This window comes from Spinacia oleracea, chromosome 4, assembly GCF_020520425.1.
Source record: "Spinacia oleracea cultivar Varoflay chromosome 4, BTI_SOV_V1, whole genome shotgun sequence".
NCBI classification, from domain to species: Eukaryota; Viridiplantae; Streptophyta; class Magnoliopsida; order Caryophyllales; family Amaranthaceae; genus Spinacia; species Spinacia oleracea.
The window spans coordinates 128,809,955-128,831,889 of record NC_079490.1 but is presented as its reverse complement, the minus strand read 5'-3'; the positions used below and the strand labels follow the sequence as shown (position 1 = coordinate 128,831,889).

The 21,935-nt window shown below is 31.7% G+C and overlaps 1 pseudogene; it reads left to right on the top strand.

Annotated features, from left to right (window-relative positions):
- The first annotated feature begins 14,474 nt into the window (after positions 1 to 14,474).
- LOC110779085 (acyl carrier protein 2, chloroplastic-like) lies at positions 14,475 to 18,859 on the top strand (annotated as a pseudogene).
- Positions 18,860 to 21,935: the final 3,076 nt, after the last annotated feature.

The window sequence follows — 21,935 nt, the reverse complement described above, 5'->3', positions numbered from 1 at the left end:
GGTGAAAGAGGCAAGTGATGATGTGAATAACTCCAACCAGGTATTGTTTAATCTACTCATTTGTTACTTTTTGATGTACATTGCATTCGTCAAATTTTTATAGTTGCATTGTCATTGTCCGGATCAGGGTGTAGTGAATGATGATGATGCTGAGAATCGGGAGGTGAAGGAGGTGCCGAAGAATGAGGAGGAGGAGAATGAGGAGGCGCCGAAGAATGAGGAGGAGGAGAATGAGGAGGCGCCGAAGAATGAGGATAATTATGAGGAGGTGAAGCAGAAGAAAAATGAGAATAATGATGATGAGGAGGCGCCGAAGAATGACGAGGAAGAAGAGGTCCCTAAACATGAGGTGGATCAATGGCAGAATGAAAATGAGCGGATCACTGATGAAAAGAGTGCCGATGTGTCGAATGTAGGGCAGAATGGGAACAAGAACAAGGTATTTGTTAAATACTTGTTAAATATCTTGCTGGAATTTACATTGCTTGTGTCGAATGTTTTATAGTTTTATAGTTCACATGTATGTATTGTGTAACCAATTTAAATTGCTTTTGTGCATTGTCAATCAATGTTAGTTAATAATCAAGGGGTTCACTCGAAGAATGATACAGACGCCTGTGAACCATGAATTCCAAATAAGTAAAGCCGTAAGCAAAGAAGTTAGCTCTTAAAAATCATGTGATCGTGGAAGCAAACAAATTAAAGATCCCCCGAAGAAATACTCGAAAAACTAGGTGTGAAAAGTGCATTTGAAATTTTGAGGTTGTGACTCATGTCTCAATAAAATGCTATGATTCGATACACTCATGAAATAAATACTGTTTTTTGCCGTTTTTTTGTAATAGGAGTACAAAAACAGATGAGGATGATGATGATGTTTATGTACCAGTCCTACAATGTCATGGCCGATGGGCAAGCATGAAATCATGCTACACTGTAGTCGGGGAAAGATCATGGATGGACGATCAGGTAGATAATCAGGTAGCCATTTTTGTCGGTCTTATGGTTGAACATCGACAATAACCCATACTTCTTATGCAGTTTGTTGACACATTTGCAAACATATTAACATGCAAGTGGGTGAGGGAATTCGAAGGGCAGGGCCAAAGGATCGTTCTTCCATCAATATTTTCGGTAAATTCCTTGTTACCTTGTAAGTCCGACAACATTTTCAGTTTCTAACGACATATTTTCAATTTCTGAAGACTAAAGTGATAGCGAAGAAGGACAAAGATGTGTCATGGTTAGCTCGGTCCCTTTCACGAGAAAAATTGGGTATACATCCCAACATAACCGCTGACTCGATGTTTTCGGTAAGCTAAAACCTTCTTCGTCGGGGTTATATATCTCTGTGAACAATATATTTAACACCTCTTGTGCATTTAGGTGTTCCTCCCGACGTTGGTTGAAGGTCATTGGTGGGCTTTAATTATCAATACCAACACCTCTAAATTGTGGGTCATAATTCCCTGTTTAGAGACCCTTGCATTCATCGGGAAAACGAAATAAACGCACTGGTAACTTGTTACCGATCGTAGTACTTAAATGTCTACAAATTTACTGCATTCAGCATATTCTAATTGGGACGCAAATGTACCAGGCAAAGGCATTTGACATTTTCGCATCTTTTTTGGATACGTCTTGGCGTCACGGGGAGGTCATCACCTGGGAGAGGAAGGAACTAGATGTTGCTAAACAAGTCGACGGGTTAGTATCTATATTTGTTGTCTATTTCTTGTCTACGGGTTAATGCTTAATTAACATTTCCCCAACGTCACTCTCTTTCAAGGGTAAGTTGCGGCATCTACATGCTCTCGTACATACAACAGTGCATCGATCGTATTAGAGGCCCACTCAATTTGGTATGTACATAAACTTTGATGTTATTTATCTCCTTAAACTTTGATGTTCATTATGACATAATTAACATTATATACTTTCATATTTCTAGCCCGACAACCACCCTACTGTCACCGGAGAATGGTTGTTGTATCATGCGATGACCAGCGAATTCAATGAGAAAAGAAAAATGGCAATGGAACTAATTGAAAACAGTCCTGCAATATGATTGATGTAATAATATTATTTTGGCTATAGTATGGCACTAGAACTAATTGAAAACAGTCCGACATAATTGTAATTATACTTGTAAATATAGGTTATTTAAATATGGGTTATTTAAAAATTATCATTTAATTGTACTATTAACGACGGGAAATAAGGTCAATAATTGTTGATTAACGACAGGATTTTCCGTCGCGAATCTGTCATAAAAGGGGGTCGTCGTTAATGGAAAATCTCGTTATTAACCCGTCGTAAAATATATTTACGACGGTTGTTCCCGTCTTTGTTGGGTTGTTATCCCCGTCGTAAAAGCCCTTTTGCGACGGGATTTTTACCCGTAAAAAGCAAAATTATTTTGAACTATTGTTTTTCCCCTAAAGGTTATTTCCAATAAATAGTGATGGTGGCATGGTGGCAAAATTATGTGTGATCTTGTTTTGTTCGTCTTAATATGTAGTTTAACAATATAAAAATTTTATATTTTTTTTAACATACGTATTTGAAGATATTTACTTTTAAATATTGAGTTAAATCGGATGTTTAAACCCTTAGCAAGTATACCCTAAACCCTAAACCCTAAAGTTCGCCTCATAATCTCGTATTTATTTCCCAAAGTTGATTGAAACTCATACAATTTTTCAAAGTTAATATCATTTTATATAACATGAAATAAGAGGAACCAAATCTATTCTCTTCTTTTTTAAACCTCATATGATTTGAAGGAAATTTCGCCTAATAATCTCGCATTCTATTACAATTGTTATAAGATCATGTGTTGGTATTGTTATTACTATCCCCAAATCTATTCTCTTATTCTTTTAAACTTGTGTTTCTGTTATTTTATCTCATGCACTAATTTTCACCTTTTAAAATTTGAAGGAAAGTTTTCCTAACTATTTATAATAAACAAATAGGGCTTTAAACCATACAAACAAGTTAGTATTACTCCACAGTGAGATACTTGAATCCAATTCATTGTGTCTTTAGAATTTGTCCGAAAGTCGATCCGCCTCACAATCCCGTGTTCTATTACAATCGTTTCAAGATCATATGTTGGTATTTTTATTACTATCCCTTTATAGTAGAAAAATCATTATGGTAATAAACTTTACTTTAGGGGAGAAACAATTCCTTTATATTTGAAAATAATTTAAGGTTTATCTCTAATATATAAGAATAACAAGAGTGTCTATTTACTCTATAAATGGTATATAACCATATACAATTTAACAAGTAGGGTTTATAACTCAATGACAATGGTTATTACTTTCACTTAGTAAGTTATTTCTATCCCGTAGAAATTGTAATCCATTTCATTTTTATTTAGCTTAATTTTCTATTATTCAAACTAATGTGATTTGTTTTCTTTCGACATTTCATGTGAAATTCATCAAGTTCTTACATTATTCCAATACTAGTATGATTTCGTGTGGAGAAACAAGTAAGACATTTCATGTGAAGCATGATTTCGTGGAGAAACAAGTAACATATTATAGTATAAGTTTTATCTCCAATAATTTAACAAAGCAAGAATGTCTATTAATTTTATACATGAATAATAATTACTTAAGTAGTGTTGAAACTTTATAAATGAACTTTCCACAGGGTATAAATTGATTAATCAATAAAAAAAATGTAATCAAATGTGAACACTGGAATGTAATTGCACACAATAAAATAAATTAGAAGATCTTACAAAAAAGCAAAATGGGGGTGGGGGGACTATAGTAAGATCTTATGCGCGCTTAGCAGGATTTGAACCTCGGACCAAAGGGGAAAGCAAAGCTCTATGTTTATGCAGTAACCATTGTGACGTGAGGCCAAAGCCATTGCTCTATCTGCACAGATATTGTATATATCCTGTTTGGGAATTTTTAATATTTTTCCATGATAGTATTAGTATTTGTTTTCACATTAGTTTTAAACCACATTTAGCTTAATAATTTAACAAAGCAAGAATCACATTAGTTTATAATTTAAGTTATATGATTTGAAGGAAAGTTCGCCTAATTAATAATCTCGCATTCTATTACAATTGTTACAAGATCATGTGTTGGTATTTTTATTACTATCCCCAAATATATTCTTTTATTCTTTTAAACTTGTATTCTTTTATTCTTTTAAACTTGTGTTTCTTTTAAATTGATTGGAAATAACAACCCAACAAAGACGGGAACAACCGTCGCAAATGTCTTTTACGACGGGTTAATGACGGGATTTTCCATTAACGACGACCCCCTTTTATGACGGGTTCGCAACGGAAAATCCCTTCGTTAATCAACAATTATTGACCTTATTCCCCGTCGTTAATACTACAATTTCCCGTCGCTAATAGTACAATTTCTTGTAGTGAATATACAGGAATAATAACAAATAACAAACTTGACACATTTCATTGTAAGCTTGTGATTCTATGATTAAAACTCATATAATTTTTGGTGTTTAGATATTTCTTGTAAAACAACATCATGTGTTGGTATTGTTATTACTATCCCCAAATCTCATGCACTAATATTCACTTTTCGAATTTGCAGGAAAGTTTTCCTAACTAAATATAATTAAATAAATAGGTCTTTAAACCATTCAAACAACTTACTATTACTCTACAGTGAGATAAACTAGTATAGTACCCGTGCGATGCACGATTTATAATCTAAAATATAAATTTATATGAAATCTAAACTACAGTTGTAGTCAATTATTATGAAAATAAAGCTTATAAATATTATCCTAATTAAAATTAATGATGGATACATTTGTTATTTCCATATTCGATGTTTTACTTATTAAGAAAACTAAAACGAATAAGGGTACATAAGTAAAATTATTTTTATCTCCATTCATCACCTGTATCATGTGTAAAGTTATTCCCATTCACCCTTCACCTTGATAGGGTCGCCACATCTACCTCATTACCTGATCACTTAACACGCACCTCAAGCATTTACTTTATTCAGCTAGATCGATATGACTTTGGGGTGGGCCAGAGCCTCCATACCGTACCGGTACACGTATACCTAAAATTCTCATCCCCATCCTCGCCACCCACGATAAGAACAATACCCACCCTCCAAATCCACGTCTTCAGAGGTAAAAACTATAATTCATCCCCGCTCCATATATTACCCACTTGTGTATCTATATCCGCCTCAAACCCAACCCCTAAACTCAACATTTTTTTTCGGCAAGAGGGTTTTTAATTTTAAAACACTATCATAAAGTATTCGACAATTCGGTTGTCTGATGAGAGTAATTGGGTAAATAAGCAAAATATTATACGGAGTAAATGTAGGCTAGTAGTAAATAATTATTGATATATTCATAATAAATTAGATGAAAGATAAGAGAGGTGAACGGTTAAATCTAAAATCCATCATCGCACCGTCACCCGGAGAATTCATTTTTATCCCCATCACCCGCTAAACTTTCCTTCATCCCCACCCAATTGGAGTTGATCCCTGGGGGAGGTCTCCCAAAAACCAACCCAACTGACAATATGGCATCAGTATATTCGGTTAATAATTCACTTTGCCTTTAAACCAACTTTTGAATACATTGACATAAGTTTATTATTAAAATTTATTGTATTAGTTATACTATTGATAAAAATATTTAAAAGTATAATTAGGATTGGTGAGTGCTCAAATCGATCCAATAAATTCAAGATCTAGGTTCATGTTATCCTTATCCCGGTCACCAACATCAAATCTCTATTTATTAGTCAATATTTGTCAATCATCTATGTTTATCTTTATCATCACCCCAATATAAAATCCAAACTCGTCACATCATCACGTGTGATGCACAATTTACTTATTAAAATTTTAATTTTACACAAAATTTTATATATACTCCTTGTAAGATAACTTATAAAAAAACATTTTGTTAATATTGTAATCCTTTAAATTTACTTATAAAAAAACATTTTTGTTGTTGCAAACATATTAATGATAATTCTGTTATAATATATGATAATATAAACCCTTGTAAGATACTCCAAAATCATATTTGGCGTATGGAGTATAACAATTATAAAGTCTATGGCTTATGGAGTTATAAATTCTAAAACTATCTCGGCCCCACCACCCCAAATATGATATATTAGTAAACCAAATATGATACATTATAGTGACCACTCACTTTATCCGACCAAAGATTCATTCCAAACTTTCCCACCCCATGTTCTTAACTCACTTGACTCTTTCAATAATTTACCTTATTCATCAACATAATTTTAAATCGAGCTTAATATAAGTTTTATAATGCAAATTTCAATTTCTCTTAGCTATATGTATGTATGTGCTCATTTCTAACCTTGTTATTTGTTTTTCATATTATAGGATTTTGATTTTTTATTACACTTAAAAAAAGTAGAAACAATATAAATTTATTTTTTATCATTCTTGTCCATCACTTAGGTATCAATACCCACTTAATTAATACCCGTTTTATCTTTCTCGGCCCACCACTTATCTTATTGTGGTTATTTTCATAATTTTTTAATAATTCTTTTGATTGTGTTTTCGATGATATAAATATATTTTTATATGACATGTGATATTAGTTGTCATATTGATGGTATCCATATATATTTGCTAGGATTATATTCTTCTACAAACATTTTGTCTTAATATTTTGACATTGTAGGATTTAAAGCTTTGAAAATCTATATATTATACTTCATACATGATCAAGAAGTGGCTCGAGTCGGGTTCAGGTTGGGCCACGACCAAATATAGAATATTTGCATCTAAAAAATCAAAAAGTTGCATCTAAAAATTAAGGAATTACGTAGTAGAGTATAGATTAGGATACATAAGCTTTGCTCATGTTGAAGGGAGTTACGCATTTTTTTAAGTAGTGAAATATTACCATCAATGACATTGATAATTATCAAATTTAGTTGTTAACATATAAGAAGCATAAAATAGTAAAATTAATGGCGGTGATAATTATCGACTTTAGTTGTTAAAATATTAGAGTACCCTCTTATTCATATTTGATTGATTTCCTACTTTGTTTGAAATTCTAATTTACGTATAAATCCGTAGACTACTTTTAAATTTTTATAAACTCTACTACGTGTAAAGAATTATTTTTTATAAAAAGATAATCTTATTGTTTGCATTTGTTACCAAAATATAGAAAATATAATTTACAAAAAGATCCCACATGAATAGCATGATTATTTTTATTTTTTGAGGAAAATAGAATCAAAATCTTTTTATAAGGTGAAATTAACAGAAAACTATAGGATAGAGAATTTTATATTCTATAAATTTCTTAAATTTATAAAAGAGGCAAATCAGAGAGTAACATTTGTGAATTCAATATCAATTTTCGTCTCTTTTAGTATAGTATACATATCTAGATTAAAAATATGTTTCTAGTATACGGAGTATAGATTAATACGTCTTATTTATTATAATGTGTAAATGAATATCTATTTTTTGTTTCAATTTTTATAGTCTAAAATAGCATAATAAGGCTATATATTTTGCCTAATTATATTTTCACATATAATTATTTTTATATCTTTTTTTATGGAAAAGGGTCTAATGCAATATATATATATTTTATTCTCACGCAAAAATACTTTCTGCCTTTTGGTAATAACTTTCTACTATTTACCAGAAAAAATAAAATTATTGTCAAGCATTGTTCATAATATTTTTTTTTTAGATTCTTGATATCACATGGCTACAATAAAACGGTAGCTACTACTACGTATAATATTTTAAATCCCAACTGTTCAAAACTTATAATTACATTTAGAAAGATGAAAAAATCTATATAATTACATTTTAAAAATAAAATATACTATGAATCTACTTTAATCAAAACTTAAACAGCAAAATTCGTTAATAACCATAAAAAAAAACATTTTCCTTATTCTCATCAAAGATTGGAAAAAATAAACTCATACATGGAATCTTAATGGAAACTACTCGTATTAAATTACCTTTTTGTTATTTTATTCTATTAAACATACGCTATTAAAAAAAATAGTGTCTTAATTATTTGATTATATTAGAAAGACACTATTAATAAAAATAACCAACTCCTCTTTCAACCTTATTAGGTTGTTTCTCATGTTGTTTAATGTTGAACATTAGAGCTCTTGTATGGATTATTGTCATTCTTGGTATTGAATTACCTTTTTGTTTTTATGTCATAGATAGATTTGCATAGGTTTGGCGATCTTACAGTGGGAAAGAGTTTGGAAATTTTTTCTTTAAATCGTTAATAACTTTTTGTAGAGAATAATTTCATAAACCGTTAAAAATATTAGAAAAGGCTTTCAGAACATATTTCGTAATATGATATTGAAACTATAAGTTAAAACATACTTCGTACGTAATATGATATTGGAGTAAAGTAATAATATTCCGCGTAATTGAATTGTTTGATTAGGAAGGGAGAAAGAGCAGGCATTTATTTTTAGAATGTTATTATCAAAAGAATCATTATGATTTACGGAGTATAATAAAATCAATGATACTTTACCTAAATTAACATTTTTAAATTAATTTTTTTTAATTAAAAGAGAGGACAATCAATGAGTGACATTTGTCATCACCACATTGATTTTCTCTCTTTTAGTATAATATATATAGATATATAGATTTGTCACGAAGAAACTTTAATCCAATTCATCGTGTCTTTAGATTTTGTGATTTGTTGTGGTGATTCGACCTTTATTTTTAAATACATTAATATAACAAGAAATTCTAGGAGACTAATGTATTCTATACTAATATTCACCTTTTGGAATTTGTCCGAAAGTCCGCCTCACAATCCCGTGTTTTATTACAATCGTTTCAAGATCATATGTTGGTATTTTTATTACTATCCCTTTATAATAGAAAAATCATTCCAATATTATTATGGTAATAAACTTTACTTTAGGGGAGAAACAATTCCTTTATATTTGAAAATAATTTAAGGTTTATCTCTAATCTATAACCCTTATAAAAGCAACAACATCAAGTTTGGAACAGTAAATTAACGTGGAATACCCGTTTTACCCTTACTCTTTTGCCACGTTGGGATTCCTTTATTTTCCACGTTTGACCTCCTTCCTTTGCCATCTGCGATCTCTCTCCTCTCCCTCAGTACGTAACTAGTATAATACCCGTGCGATGCACGATTTATAATCCAACTATAAAGTTATATGAAATCTAAACTATAGTACTACGTAGTAGATAATTATTATTAAAATAGAGCTTATACATATTCTCCTAATTAAATTAATGGTAGAAAAATCCGTTATTGTCATTTTGGGTATCTTATTTATTTAAAAAATCAAGATGAATAAGGTTATATAGACAAAATTATTTTCATCCTAGGTCATTCATCACATGGATCAAGCATAAATATATTCTCATCCATCCTTCACTTTGATAGATACCCACTTAATACTCGTCCTATCTACTTCATTATCCCACCCATTTATTTTGACTTTGAGGTAGGGTTGAGCCTCCACAAACCATACCCGACTAAAATTTGTATCCCCATCCCCGTCACCCACGATAGGAACGGTAACCACCCTCCCCAGTCCTTGTTTTGAGGGGTAAAAAAACCATCCAGGTCTGCTCCAACACTCACACATGTATCCACACACACCTCAAATAATCAAACATATCATTAGACGCAACATTTTTTTACTCACAGAGTTTTAAATTTTAAAACTTTATTCTAGAGTTTTCGACAATTCGGTTGTCTAAGAGTGATTGAGTAAATGAACAAAAAACTATAATATATAGGCCAGTAGTAAAAAAAATATGTTGATATATTCATACTCAATTAGATTGGACCCACCCGCTTTAGCTCGTTTATCCTTCATCTATTTTTTCCCCCTCAAAACAAAAATTAGATGAAAGGTAATCGATCTAAAGTGGGTGGATCCAATCTAAAATCTATATATAATCGCTCCGTCACCCGCGACAAATACATTTTTAATCCCATCACCCTCCAAATATTCCTCCATCTCGCCCTCTTGGGGCGGATGTGCGGGGTGACTCCCAAAACCCCGCCCAACTAACAATCTAATATTCGGTAAATAATTCACTTTGCCTTTCAGCTAATATTTTAATGTATGGATCGAGATATTAGTTTACTATAAAATTGATTGTATTAGCTACGATATTGATAACTTTTTAAAAGAAAACGACATGCATAATTAGGATTTTATCAAATATTCAAATCCAATAAATTCGAATTTATCCAATCACTGAGGTGGGTACATGTTATCCTCATATTCGTTCACCAACACTCAATCTCTATTTATTAGTCAATATTAGTCAATAATCTATGTTTATCTTCGTCGTCATCCCAATCTAAAATCGAAACTCGGCCCATCATCAAGTGTGATGCACGGTTACATATAAAATATTAATCTTGCACAAAATTTTGTATATATAAGTGATATTGCAATCCTTTACATTAACATATAAAAAATATTTTTATTGTTGTAAACATATAAATAATATTGTTGTTATAATATAAGATACTACCTCGTGCAATATAAACCTCTATAAGATATAACCGTTATAAAGTCGGCTTATGGAGTTAGAAATTCCAAAATTATCTCCGCTCGACCAACCCAAATATGATATATTAGTTAGTAGACCAAATATGATGTATTATAATGTCCATCCACATTCGACCAAAGATTCATTTAAAAGTTTCATGCACGTGCCCCCTTAACTCACTTGACTCATTCAAAAAATTTATCTTATTCATCAACATTATCGAACTTAATATAAATTTTAAAATGCAAATTTCAAATTTTTATGAACTATATGTATGCATACGCTCACGTCTAACCCTTGTTATGTCTTTTTCATAATATAAGCTTTTGATTTTTATTACACTTTTTTTTAAAAAAATTATTAGAAAATATATAATCATTTTCATCAATCACTTAAGTATCCATACCCATTTAATACCCGTTTTATGTGTATCAGCCCACCACTTATCTTATTGTGATGTTTTTCATAATTAAGTACTAATAATATTGTTTTTATTTTGTTATGAGAATCAACAAAAGATATATAACAAAACTGAAATAAACAAAATGAACTAAGAAACCGTTCATTGCTACAAAGTGGTCGGTAAAGTTTGTAAGCAAAATTCAACACATATACTTTATAAAAGTAGTTGATTTGACAATAATTTTATAAATCATCTACAATAGAATATTATAAATTAATCGATGATGTTGTATACGTAGTATTATACTTTAGTAAACTTATGGTTTTATTATATATACTACACACAATTTATCTTATTCATCAACATTATCGAACTTAATATAAATTTTAAAATGCAAATTTCAAATTTTTATAAACTATATGTATGCATACGCTCACGTCTAACCCTTGTTATGTCTTTTTCATATTATAAGCTTTTGATTTTTATTACACTTTTTTTTAAAAAAATTATTAGAAAATATATAATCATTTTCATCAATCACTTAAGTATCCATACCCATTTAATACCCGTTTTATGTGTATCAGCCCACCACTTATCTTATTGTGATGTTTTTCATAATTAAGTACTAATAATATTGTTTTTATTTTGTTATGAGAATCAAAAAAAGATATATAACAAAACTGAAATAAACAAAATGAACTAAGAAACCGTTCATTGCTACAAAGTGGTCGGTAAAGTTTGTAAGCAAAATTCAACACATATACTTTATAAAAGTAGTTGATTTGACAATAATTTTATAAATCATCTACAATAGAATATTATAAATTAATCGATGATGTTGTATACGTAGTATTATACTTTAGTAAACTTATGGTTTTATTATATATACTACACACAATGTCTTATGCGAAGTAGTAAATTAAGGTATTAAATATTTTCAAACATAAATATAATCCTTTATTGTTTACGGAGTATATTATAATTAATATGATTATATTATTTTTGATATCACAAAGATTTTATTTGTATATGGTGCACAAAAAATATATTTAACAAATATAAATCAAAAAAAATTTGTAGTTATTTATATTATAAAAGAGACGAATAGAGTGACATTTGTCATCACCACATTTGTTTCCTCTTTTTTACTATAATTTTTATAGATATCAAATATATATTGAAGATCCAATAATGTATATATAGCATAAAATACAATGGAAAAGTAGTCATATACTTTGTAAAATGTAAAGATATCCATGTTATATATAAATAAAATCAATACGGAGTAGTATGTTTAGTTAATTGTGTATGCGTTATAGCTAATGGAAGAACTTCAGCAGTTAATACAAACTCTACCAAGTGTTTAATTCGAATAGTACAAACTTTGTACAGTACATTGTCATTACCTTATTGCTACACATACTATTCGAACTAAACACTTTGGTTAATTATGACAATGTACGGTACAAAGTTTATAATAGAGTGGTATTATATTTGCTATATAAGAGACCATGTATAGTACTGAGCATCACTTTGGTTATGACAATGCTAGTATTTGTACTCATGAATTTAAAAATTACTATCCCTAAAAGTTGTTTAATACCTTAAAAATAGAGTATAAACACTTGATAGACCATAATCAATACATAAACTTTGTAGACCATAATCAATAAATACTTTGTATACATAATAATGCACGGCCACTTTCATTAAAGTTATGATGCTTAAGTCAAATTGCCGAATAAGTTAGTTAATTACATTGAGTTCCTTTCATTTACTATAGTTTATAGATATCAGATATATATATTGAAGATCCAATAATGTATATATAGAATAAAATATAATGGAAAAGTAGTCATATATTTTGTAAAATGTAAAGATATCCATGTTATACATAAATAAAATCAATAGTATATTTAGTCAATCATATCGTATATGCATATATAGTTTCCTTGTATTTAGAAAATATAATATTATGTAGTCCATAATAGTTTTTTATTTAGAGATAGTTAGAGAAAAATAATATTTTTATTATTTTAAAGAGAGGCGAATCAATGAGTGACATTTGTTATCACCACATTGATTTCCTCTCTTTTAGTATATTATATAATATAAAAAATTTAAAAGTTGTTTAATACCTTAAAAATAGAGTATAAACACTTGATAGACCATAATCAATACATAAACTTTGTAGACCATAATCAATAAATACTTTGTATACATAATAATGCACGGCCACTTTCATTAAAGTTATGATGCTCAAGTCAAATTGCCGAATAAGTTAGTTAATTACATTGAGTTCCTTTCATTTACTATAGTTTATAGATATCAGATATATATATTGAAGATCCAATAATGTATATATAGAATAAAATATAATGGAAAAGTAGTCATATATTTTGTAAAATGTAAAGATATCCATGTTATACATAAATAAAATCAATAGTATATTTAGTCAATCATATCGTATATGCATATATAGTTTCCTTGTATTTAGAAAATATAATATTATGTAGTCCATAATAGTTTTTTTATTTAGAGATAGTTAGAGAAAAATAATATTTTTATTATTTTAAAGAGAGGCGAATCAATGAGTGACATTTGTCATCACCACATTGATTTCCTCTCTTTTAGTATATTATATAGATATAATATAAAAAATTTAAAAGTTGTTTAATACCTTAAAAATAGAGTATAAACACTTGATAGACCATAATCAATACATAAACTTTGTAGACCATAATCAATAAATACTTTGTATACATAATAATGCACGGCCACTTTCATTAAAGTTATGATGCTTAAGTCAAATTGCTGAATAAGTTAGTTAATTACATTGAGTTCCTTTCATTTACTATAGTTTATAGATATCAGATATATATATTGAAGATCCAATAATGTATATATAGAATAAAATATAATGGAAAAGTAGTCATATATTTTGTAAAATGTAAAGATATCCATGTTATACATAAATAAAATCAATAGTATATTTAGTCAATCATATCGTATATGCATATATAGTTTCCTTGTATTTAGAAAATATAATATTATCACAAATTCTTATTTACAATGGGTGTACAATAAATATCGTACACCAGAGTAAAAGTTGACTCAAAATACTTAAAAGTTACACTTATATATGTAAAAGTTATCTATTTTTTAATGATAATTTTTTTCATTTGAATCAAAATTATTTCTTCAAAATCAATAATAATGTATAAATTAATCATTTAACCCGTTAAAGTTACAAAAAACTGTATAAAAATTATCTTGGTGTACAATAAATTTATTGTACACCTTGTGCGCGCAAGACCTTTTGTAATATTATGTAGTCCATAATAGTTTTTTATTTAGAGATAGTTAGAGAAAAATAATATTTTTATTATTTTAAAGAGAGGCGAATCAATGAGTGACATTTGTCATCACCACATTGATTTCCTCTCTTTTAGTATATTATATAGATGGCGTCATCTTTCTCCTCTTCCTCAGCAATGGCTTCCGAAAAAACTCACCAGCCTAGAACAACTCACCATTCGCCCCTGTCTTCTTTCCTTCTCCTCCTCTCACTAACCAGCCATGGGATTCGAATTCAAAGCAAGAACAAAGGAAAACAACATTTTGATGGCGGGGGTAGGCGATCTTTTGATGGCGGGGGTGGATCTTTCTTTTTCTTTTGAATTTCCAAAAACGAGGCAGAGGATAGGCGCAATTGTAGGCGAGATCGGGTTTGTGTCGGCCTCTCCCTCATGTTTTGCAGTTCAGAAGAAAAGGTCCCTACGAAATCCCATCGTTTGAAGCAGGATGGTGGATTATTTGTTGGTACTTTGATTTTTCAACCAAAATTTTGGGGTTTTGATTTTAAGGTTTCAGTTTGGTTCGTCGTACTTTTGGGGGTTTGTTTTGCTGGATTTTCAATTTAGATTTTGGGAATCTGGGTTTTCAGTTTGTTTTGCCAGATTTTCAGTTTTGATTTTAGGATTTTAGGATTATTAACAAATGTTTGGGTTTTGATTTTAGGGTTTTCAGTTTGGTTCGTCTTATTTATGGGGTTTGATTTGCCAGATTTTCAGTTTTGATTTTAGGATTTTGTACTATTAATCGTTCGTTGTTGTTTTTGTACTTTTATTCATGATTTGTGGTGAAAGGGTATTCAGGGATGGAGTGACTTCTCTTGATTATCAATGTCATCATCAAAAGGGTTGCTCATGGAAGAGTTGGACTTGGAGGAACGAACTTTCCGGCCAGCAGAGCTAGGGTCGGGTTTTTGGCTCTTCTCTTTGATTCCGTCAGTCCAAGGTTAGGAAATATCAATTTATTTTTAATATGTTATAAACACATTTCATAGCATGATCATCAACATGACCGAATTGCCTTTGCTTTCTGTGTGTTGTGTGTTAAGATTCTCAGCTTATTTGTTGTTTGTTTTTCTGTTTTCTTCTCTATTTAGTTGCATCAAGGATATTGCTTTCTGTTTGTTCGTATATCCTGTAATTATGGGTTTGATTGCCTGTCTTTCTTTGGTTTTAGTTCTTACTGTTAGAAATATTGGGCCCTTTCTGTTTTGGTTGTTTCTTTACTTTCTGAAATGGGTGTTTGGAATTTGATCTTTCATGAGTTTATGGTTTAATTTGATTAATTCGTGTTTGGAATTTGATACTTTTTTCTGAAACCAGTGTAAGATGTGTTGTTGGTAACTGTTAATCTTCTCAACTGATATGTTGTTGGTTTTTCTTTTTCCATTTAACATTTAGTTGCATCGAGAGTATTGCTCTCTGTTTGTTCTTATATCTTAGTATTATTTGATTGCCTCTGTTTTTTTGGTTTTAGTTCTTATTATTGGAAATATTGAGCCTTTTTGTTTGTTTCTGTGGAATCTTTAATTTCTGAAAGTTGTGCTTGGAATTTGATCTTTCATGAGTTTATGGTCTAATTTGGAATTTGATATTTTGTATTAGGGTTCGTAGAATTATGGTTTACTTTGATGAATCAGTGTTTCAAAAATTGGATTTTTTTAGTGCAGTGTGTTGGATTATGGTCTGATTTGATGGCATTTGTTCTTGTAGATTGAAAGTCTCTTGTTAGCTAGGTTACAATCAGTGTATAAAAAGGCGCGCTTAAGGCGCGCCTAGGCTCTGAGGCGCAAGGCGATTGGAGCCAGCGCCTTTTATTGTCTAGGCGAGGCGATTTCGATGAGGCGCACCTAAGGCGCAAAAAGGCGCACCAAGGCGCAAAAAAGCGCACAAAGGCGCACTTTGAGGCGCAAAAAGGCGCAAAAAGGCGCACCTACCAAGGCATACACCATTTTTTCACCTTTTTTTTTTTAACTTTTTATTAGGGCGCCTCACTTCAATGAGGCGCACCGAGGCGCACCGAGGCGCTGGGAACCCCAAATCGCCTTGTTGCGCCTTGAGCCTTTTTATACATTGGTTACAATTTAGTTTGCTTTTTATGAAAAAACTTAACTCTGGTATATCAAGGTGCGGTGTAAGCTCATGACAGTATTTAGGTACCACGTCGCTGCTTGTCAAATTTTAATTGAATGAAATCTTATGCTTTAATTTAGAGCTGGTGTGGAAATTTGATCTTATTCAGCTGTAGGAAATTTGTGAAACTGTTGGGCAAGTGATCTTATTCAGCTGTAGGAACTGATTTTGGACTCCTGCTGTTAAGAGAAAATTGTTCTTCTTCCTGTACCTCTCTCCCTTCACTTCCCTCTCCCTCCTGGCCTCCTCTACCTCTCTTCCTTTCTTCATTGACAGCTTTCTTTCAGTCTCTATTTTCTCTCTTTTCTTCACTGCAATGGCCAATGGCGCATGAATTTGCTGCTCTAGGTTGCTCGAATGTTGGGAAATCTTCTCTTATTCGTTGCTTCCTTGTGAATTTGATCCCTTCTTTCAGTTTTCTGCTATTGTTTCTTTGATTTATTAATTCATTGAGAAATCCATTAGTGGGTATGGTGTTGTATTGAGCCTTTCTTTTAGATTTTTCGATTTACTGGGGTTTAGTTATTTTTGTTGATTTTTTGTGTGTATGGTATGAAATTGAAGTTTAGGAACTGGGATATTGATTGAAGTTTCTGTAGATCAAACTGAGATGACACTTCATTCCCCGTTAATTTAGATATTTCCATACAACTACAATACTTTTAAAAAAATCTTAGGATTCTCCCTCCTGTTGTTACCGGTAATAACATCTATTTGATTGGTCCTCCGTTTACATCAACCTTTTTTTCACCGTGGTGCTGTTGTGAATGACATCTTCTCTTGCATCAATAAGTTATTACTACCATTGGTTGATTTTAACGCGTTGGTTATTCCCTCATAACTTATCAGGTGTTGAATGTTTCTTTTGTGCCGATTTCTTATCCAGTCTCGCAGCTTTATATGTAGCTTCTATGTCTCCTCGGACCCAGGTATGGTTGGCCCAAAATACATGAGGTCTAGGTATCCATTCGATTCAAACCAGTGTGCAAAAGTCTTGGCTTTAGTACTGTCACCACTTAGTAAGTCCAACAACTTAAATAACTTCCCTAGCAGCTGAAATGGTTCCCAAATTCCAACAAGGTTATTTCAGCCTACGATTGACATAATGTAGAGCAAGGGATGTCATCAACCTTGTTAGTGGTGTTGTTTGTCCCGGAATCTTAGTAAATTTCTGGAACAATATCCAGTCTAGGATATGTTATTTCACATCGAGGGAATTACATTGTTTTGATGTTAGTATGTTTTTTTTTGAGTTAGACTTAAGATGTCACTTCCCAAGTTTTACTTTCACTGTTTTGTTGTTGGAATTTTGATCTTTGGAGCAAATTAGTCAGTTGTTTCTAGATCGGTTCCTTTGCATATTTGCATGTCACTTCCCAAGTTTTATTTTCATATAATTCGATCTTCGGGGTAAATTGTTCTGCTATTGTTGCGTTTCTGGTGGTTATATGATATTTAAAGTTGTCTATGAACCTCATGCTCTTGTATTTTATTTCTCGACAGTTTAACTCCAAGAACTATGCCCAGAAGTCATCAGTGTCATTCTGGAGGAAAACTCCAGTGATGCCACGTGGTCTAAGTGTCTCTTGTGCTGTAAGTAGTTTCTTCCTCAGTTTAATCCTGTTTTCCTTTCATCATTATGCTTTAATGGCCAAAAATTCTTGTATATCTTTTAAGCTAATATTCTGCATTTGGCGTTGTTGAGCAGGCCAAGTCCGAGATGGTCACAAAGTTCAGTGATATAGTGAAAAGTCAGCTTAATTGCTTTGGCAGAGGATGCTAAAGTTACCGGCGAAACAAAATTTTCACAAATCAGAGCCGATTCTCTTGACACAGTAAGTTTACGGCTTTTACTGTTATTGCATCAAGACTCAAGATTGCATGCTTGGTCAGCCCCTAATCCCTTTACAGTTTACGCCCTGTGCACTATTAGCTCTTTAGTTAAAACATGCTTCTGAAGAACCCGAGTCACATAAGTCGTGGTAGCACCTGTGAATCTGTCGGTGATAGACACTCAGTTGTCTGACTGTGCTAGGGAAGTGATCAATACATGATTATGAAGATCCTGGGTCACATAAGTTGCTGCCGTTTTTTACAACTATATTTGGCAGGTTGAGATTGTGATGAAGCTTGAGGAGGAATTTGAGGTTACATTCGAGGAAGAGAATGCTCAAACCATTACAACTATTCAAGAAGCGGAAGACATGATTGAGGCACTTTAACAAAACAAGTAGATTATTAGCTGGAAAATATTGGGGTTTGTAGGAGGAAATGAGCACTTGAAAATTTTCTAATATGTTTTTCTTTTAGATTTAGACGTTGTCTTGTTTGAATGTTTTGACCAGTATATGAAATTGGTCGCCATTGTCTGAGTTTAAAGCTTGTATGATTTGAGCTCCGGTTACGTTCGTATTGCCCTGCAGCCATGAAATCAATCAACTGGATCATTAGTATATAATTCCGATTGAAAATATTTAACTCTATTAGAAGCTGTATTCACTTACGCCTGAACGAGTGGCCTTATTTTAGAAAATTCAAGCCTGATGACGTTGGCTTTACAAGTTTGTCCATTGTGCAATTTGTAATTTTGCATAGCTCATTAGTCATTTGCGAGCTTGACGGACAGTAATTATGAGCCCAACAGAGAGCTTTGTTCATGGTCTAGATGAGAAAGTAGAAATTACAAAATGGTGGCCTTTCTTGGACGAGGTTCCTTGTTAATTTCCTACAGCAACTTTTATCTTGCATCTACATTATGAAAAAATAGTGTTGTACATAATATACTTTTATTTTATATTATCGTTGATATTAAGTGCAATTAGGCCGAGTTCAATATGTCTATTAGGCACATACATTGCGCTCTTTTCTAAACAATATTCATCGCTTTTTTTGACGGGGCGCGGTTCGGATTCCTAGTATATAAGAATAACAAGAGTGTCTATTTACTCTATAAATGGTATATAACCATATACAATTTAACAAGTAGGGTTTATAACTCAATGACAATGGTTATTACTTTCACTTAGTAAGTTATTTCTATCCCGTAGAAATTGTAATCCATTTCATTTTTATTTAGCTTAATTTTCTATTATTCAAACTAATGTGATTTGTTTTCTTTCGACATTTCATGTGAAATTCATCAAGTTCTTACATTATTCCAATACTAGTATGATTTCGTGTGGAGAAACAAGTAAGACATTTCATGTGAAGCATGATTTCGTGGAGAAACAAGTAACATATTATAGTATAAGTTTTATCTCCAATAATTTAACAAAGCAAGAATGTCTATTAATTTTATACATGAATAATAATTACTTAAGTAGTGTTGAAACTTTATAAATGAACTTTCCACAGGGTATAAATTGATTAATCAATAAAAAAAATGTAATCAAATGTGAACACTGGAATGTAATTGCACACAATAAAATAAATTAGAAGATCTTACAAAAAAGCAAAATGGGGGTGGGGGGACTATAGTAAGATCTTATGCGCGCTTAGCAGGATTTGAACCTCGGACCAAAGGGGAAAGCAAAGCTCTATGTTTATGCAGTAACCATTGTGACGTGAGGCCAAAGCCATTGCTCTATCTGCACAGATATTGTATATATCCTGTTTGGGAATTTTTAATATTTTTCCATGATAGTATTAGTATTTGTTTTCACATCAGTTTTGAAACCACATTTAGCTTAATCATTTAACAAAGCAAGAATCACATTAGTTTATAATTTAAGTTATATGATTTGAAGGAAAGTTCGCCTAATTAATAATCTCGCATTCTATTACAATTGTTACAAGATCATGTGTTGGTATTTTTATTACTATCCCCAAATATATTCTTTTATTCTTTTAAACTTGTATTCTTTTATTCTTTTAAACTTGTGTTTCTTTTAAATTGAGTGGAACTAACAACCCAACAAAGACGGGAACAACCGTCGCAAATGTCTTTTACGACGGGTTAACGACGGGATTTTCCATTAACGACGACCCCCTTTTATGACGGGTTCGCAACGGAAAATCCCTTCGTTAATCAACAATTATTGACCTTATTCCCCGTCGTTAATACTACAATTTCCCATCGCTAATAGTACAATTTCTTGTAGTGAATATACAGGAATAATAACAAATAACAAACTTGAACTCAATAAGTTTCCATGATAGTATTATTTTAGGATATATTTGTGCACATAGAGCAATGGCTTTGGCCTCACGTCACATTGGCTACGGCATAAACATAGAGCTTTGATTTCCCCTTTGGTCCGAGGTTCGAATCCTGCTACGCGCGCTTAAAATCTTACTATTGAAGGAAATAATGCCCTTGGTCCAAGTATGCATATAATATTAAGTCTAATAAATGCGGTTCAGTATTAATTAACAAGTTAATAATTCAGTGAGATCAAGTGAGCTGAATGCCTAGCTAGAGGCCGCTTCAGTTCAAGTGGAATTAATTATATTAATCCACAGCTTACTCTTGACTGAACCCGTAGGGTCACACAAATAGTACGTAAACGGATCAACACTAGTGGAAAAAATACCTGTTGAGGGGGGCATTTTGGGCTTATTGAGGCGAACAAGGCCCGCTTCGACAGACGTGGCTTCAACAACTCACATAGCTGTTGAGGCGGACTTTGTTCGCCTCAACAGGTGGTCTGTTGTGGGGGGCTTTCAAAAGCCCGCCTCAACAGCCCAAAATCAAAGCAAAAAATAAGGACCTGTTGTGGGGGGCTTTACAAAAGCCCGCCTCAACAGCCACCTCTGTTGAGGCTCACTTCTTAAATGTCCCCCTCAACAGACCTGTATTTTTGCGCCAATACCTGTACATTGGCGCCATAAATTCATATGTTGTCGAGGCGTACATTAAAAGCCCCCTTCAACAACAATTTTTTTTTTCCAAATTCTTTTAAAATATAAAATAGGTGGCAATAACCAAATCTATATATATACACCATTGAGTATTGAAACCTGTACACGCACCAATCAACACCAGAATAACAAAGGTATGAATCTGCTTATTTTTTTTATTAATAAATCATTAAATTAACTTCATTTATATTAACCCAATAGAGAAAAGCGTATAGTACGTACGTTTACAATTTTTAAACACCTAGCTAGCTAGTCTAACAAATTAAAACTAATATTTACAAATAAAGACAAAAGGCTAGAGAGCTAGTCTAACAAATTTCTCTAATCCGACCACTTAGCTCCCTTTAGATCATGCATTACAAACCTTAATTAAGGCAGTGTTGACTTTGTAATTCCAATCGACTCGATCCCTGCAAGATGGAAGGAAAATACATAAGCTATAGAGTACCAAAGTTCAAACTCACGATATTATCTTTACATTCCATTGAAGCATAAAAAGATATAGTTGCAGACTATAGAGATAATTAAGTTGTTAAAAATATGACCTATAACGACTCAATGAGCCTTAAATGTGCATAAATAGATTCG